This window comes from Limulus polyphemus, unplaced genomic scaffold (assembly GCF_000517525.1).
Source record: "Limulus polyphemus unplaced genomic scaffold, Limulus_polyphemus-2.1.2 Scaffold3306, whole genome shotgun sequence".
Lineage (NCBI taxonomy): Eukaryota > Metazoa > Arthropoda > Merostomata > Xiphosura > Limulidae > Limulus > Limulus polyphemus.
This window is the reverse complement of record NW_013668916.1, coordinates 17,405-22,294: the sequence shown is the minus strand read 5'-3', so window position 1 is coordinate 22,294 and position 4,890 is coordinate 17,405.

The window sequence follows — 4,890 nt, the reverse complement described above, 5'->3', positions numbered from 1 at the left end:
GTTAGAGGAAGGATAGTTGGTCAAGCAGATGGTAGAATAAGTCTGCGTCAAATTTTGCAGAATTTGGGAATCCCGCTTTTGACAGTCAACAAAATCATCGTGCAGTTCAGGAAACACAGCAAGGAAACAACTGAGCAGCGTCCGGGTCCATCAGAGAGGACAAAAAGGGCTGTCAAGAGGTGCATCGAAATGGGTCACAGATTAACGACTGCAGAAATGGCCAAATTTGGTGGAATGAGCTCAAAATCTGTTCAACGGATTCTCCACAGATTGGGTTATTGTTGCAGAGCAGCTAGACGGAAGCCCTTATTAAGACCTGCCAACATAGTCAGACGAAAGAAGTGGGCAAGTGATATGATGACCAAACCTCTGGACTTTTGGAAGACCGTATTGTTCTCAGATGAATCAAGATTTGCTCAATTTTCGGACAGTGGAAGGGTATGGGTCTGGAGAATGCCTCACCAAGAGTTTTGGCTCAACAGATTGCAGCCAATTGTGAAGCATGGTGGTTTCAGCGTGATGGTTTGGGGAGCTGTTTGGGTTGGTTGGAGATCAAGCTTAGTGGAGTGCGTTGGCAACATAAATTTTGCGAAATATGTCAAAATATTGGAGGAAGGACTCTTGCCACTTTATTCCTCAGGTTTCGTGGACAAGAACACAACGTTGTTCCAGGAAGATGGAGCACCGTGTCACACTGCTAGAAACACCCAAAAGTGGCAGGAAGAAAATGGTATCCAGAAGTTTCCCTGGCCGAGCCAATCTCCTGACATGAACCCGATCGAAAACCTCTGGGCCATACTCGACCGGCAAGTCAAGAAACAAAAAAAGAAAACAACTTCGAAGAGCGATCTACTCCAAGTTTTGAAGCAAGAGTGGGCGAAAATCCTACAATCTAAAATTGACGGGATGATTCTCACGATGCCCCAAAGGATCAACGAACTCCACGAAGCGAAAGGAAGATCTACTAGATATTAATTAAATTATAAATATATCAATTCATGTGAATATGACTGAAAAAGTTAAATTTTTCTGAAAAGGTGATGTCTATTTATTTGTGACCACGCTGTGTATATTGTAAATTCTGGTTTTAATTTCTTTATATATTTTTTGTTTGTTTGTTTAGTTTGAAGTTAAGCACAAAGCTTCACAATGGGCTATCTGGGCTCTGCTCACCACGGGTATCGAAACCCGGTTTCTAGTGTTGTAATTCCGCAGACATACCGCTGTGCCACTGATTTACTTTTACATTCAGAAATTAACTAATGAATAACACTAAAATTTGAATTAAAATCTAGAATTTGATCCCAAACGTATTGACATACATTCATAAAATAGTAGTTCAATGAAATTTTGAATGCAAGTACAAACGTGATGACATACCCTTCGACCCCTATCCGTAGCGATAGTGTCTCTTCTGCTGTGTATTTATTATTTAAAGGATTCTTAAATTTCTCTAATTCTTTAATATAGAACACTACAAATCTGGTAGAAGTCACGAGATAAATTCAACCTGAAGTGTTACTTTTCGTGACTTTACCAGTCCAGGAATTTATTTACTGTTTCATTGGATAGTTGCATTGTGTCCTTCTTAACCTTGTGTTTGGGGGATACCTTGTGCCTGTCACATGGAACAGAAATATTTTCGCCTCTTAGTATACTTTTCTGATTGATCAGCTGAAAGGATAATGGACTTTTTGATTACTTCCTAAGTTATGTGATTTTGTCAGCTAGCTGCCTTAAGTTCCTGGATCCTAGAACGAATATCCTAGTGTTAGATGTCATGCAGTAGTTGGAACCTGAATAATTTTGCAGCTGGAAAGCCATAACAGTAGAATTGCATCAGTTATTCCAAGCAGTAGAAAGTCGAGCAATCTATCAGGAGGAATTTAGAGCTTGCATACTTGGTACCCACGAAAGCTGAACTGGATACAGCGGGGTCTGCGACACTTGCATAATAATGCACATCCAAGCATGGTTACAGATCAATAAGATATCTTGGTCGATAAGTTTGAGGAGGAACCCTCTATCAACATCACACCAAAGTGAGCCAGTCCCACAATATGGAAAGGTGCAACGAATGGCACCTCATCAGTAAATGATATACGGTAACTCAGCTTGGTCCAAGTGGCCACCATTTATGTGTAAAAGGTACTATGAGTTTGTTATGCCAAGGATGTGGATGGACAGGCGCATTGACTCATAGAATGATAGAAGAAACACATATCATAGTTGTGGACAATTTGGTCACTTCTGGTGTACGTGTCCTTTCCCCTTGCCTACACATAGCCACACTTATACAATAGATAAACTAACCAACAATAGGTCTGTGAGAGAAAACAAGTTACTGAATATTGTCAAATCCACTAATTCAAACTAGTGACTTCCGGATTAACTCTGACCACTTATCTGGATAAAACAACAGTTTGTCTATTTCTTCAGATGAATAGCATTTTCAGGGCTGTGTATGGTCTGGTAAATGCCTGTGAAATTACACACTCACAAAATGGTTTTCATTTGATACTGGTTCAACTAAAACTCTGTTTGATCTCGCAGTGTATCAAGCACAAATTCGGCAAGTAACTACGGATTTTTATTCGCGAATGGCGAAGCGCGAATTTGCACCACTGTAAGTATGATGATATAATTCACAAGAATTGGAATAGCATATCTCAGTTTAACTGCCGGCATTTCATATTTAGATTTCCTACAGATGTACTCTGCTAGTATAACCCGTACTTCAAGTGAACTGCATCTCTGCTGTGACATCATAAAATGTCATCTAAGGTATGCTCAAGAGTGGACTTCACAAATGTGCATCGATGAAGTGATTCTAATCCCGCCTAACACATGGGTTGTGTTTCGTGATGAATTGCAAACATTAATTCAGGTAGCACTGTCAGTTGATGCTATAATTGAAACAATGCCTGAAACCCACAGTTTTCTTGCACAAACAACGACAAAAAAAATTTAAAACATCAAGCTGGGCTTGCTTGAATGATTATATCTCTCAAAGCAAGATATATTCCAGTTATGGTTTGTAATTACGGAAGGAAAAGAAGTGGAGATACTGGTGGAATTATAGTAGATATGGTGCATAAAGGAGAGATATCTGAACTTAGTGGTACTCCTAGTGTTACTAAGGCTATACCATGTTGAAGAATGAATACACAGTTGCCAGGAAACCTGAAATGGATGATCGAAGATTGTGCAGATAATCTCAGTTCAGGTCAATAGCGAGAACTCTGGAGGGTGCTAACAGATTTTGTTAATGTATTTATCAGAAAAGACTAATTTGTAAAGAACAAACCTTATCCAATATACTATAGATACTGGGGATGTTTGTCTGATAAAGTAACCACCAATGATGAGATGGATAAGAAGCTACAGAGCAGAATCAATCACCTTCTGAGAGTACTTGATCGTCAAAAGTAGTTACTAATGAAGATTCTGTGTGAACTTTAGCGAGTGAGTGCGGTAATGTGTGTTGATGCATTTCTTTTGCTATACGCAGACGAATGTTTCTTGATGTGTTAGAACGATCCCTGAAAAGTATAGCTAAATGAAGAAAGCAAGGCTAAGATTGCTTATGGCATCTAAGAGGGCTGAAGTGAAATTTGCGTTATGCCATTTAACCTGTGTAATACAAAATATACTTTCGAACAGTAGTTGTAACTCACATTATATTAGTTTGCAACAAATGTGGCATCTGGTTTATGTTAATCGTATTCTGCTGTTTGTTCACGTGTTTTAGGTAGCAGTTGAAAATCTGGACATGGTATTTCAATGTTAATGACAAGCAGGCTTGAAACTGATACCAAAGAAATGATCTCTCTTGCAGATACATGCAGAGTTTTTCAGACATGTAATGAGTAGGGACAGTGTTTATCAGTCCTGCACAAAATCCAATCAGAAATTTTATTACCAACTTTACAGTAAGCTGTGTGTATTAGTTGAGGACATGCGTCACACATGAGAGTCTTATGCGTGAATGATCGTTTGGTGCATTACTATGTGTTGCTGTTTTGTGATGTTCATCTCCAGTCTATCTGAAAGTTGTAATTTTTCTTATGATTTTTCTGGATCACGTTGTAATTTTTTACTTGGCATTAAATTAATGTTTGTTTGAGGACAAGCCTTAGATAAGTGTGGAGGAAGGCTGTAGTACGCACAAACTATATATTTTATTTTCCTATAATGTACATTCATTAATTACAAGATTTTTAAATTTCTTTATATTCTGGTTCTGAAACTTTAAATCCCGTTGAGGTCATATGATAAATCCAGCCAGAGATGATACTTTTTGTGGGTTGACCAGTCCAGAAGTTTATCTACTGTCTCGGGGATAGTTGCACTGTGTCTTTCTCGACCATATGTTTAGGGGCTATATAGTGACTGTCACATGGAACGGATATACTTCCGCCACCTGGTGCCCTTTTCTAATTGGTCAGCTGCAAGGAGAAGTGCTCTGTGATGAGCGATTTTGGCTTTTTTTTTGAGAGAGAATACGGATTGAGCTTGCCTAGAATAGTTTGCCTTTTGAAGATAGCCAATACTCGCTGTGAATGTCCCGTACTTATCTCATTGTATTTCTATCTGCTGATCACGTGAGCTGCAGTCAAACCTTGTCCATTCGTTTAGTTCAAGTAATATAATTTTTGTATGTTTTGTTTGATTGATTAGCTCTATGCTTTAATAGATAAAGTGTTTTATTTCTATTTTTAGCCTCCAACACCAAAAAAAACAAAAAAAACATTATCAGTCTTTCTCGCGTTAGAGATACAGATACTCATTCTTCTGCAATGTTTGTTTTAAACTCTGAAAAATACCAATTTTAATCGATTTTTTAATTACAGTTCAACATCCTAACTGTTTTAAATACTACATTTAAAT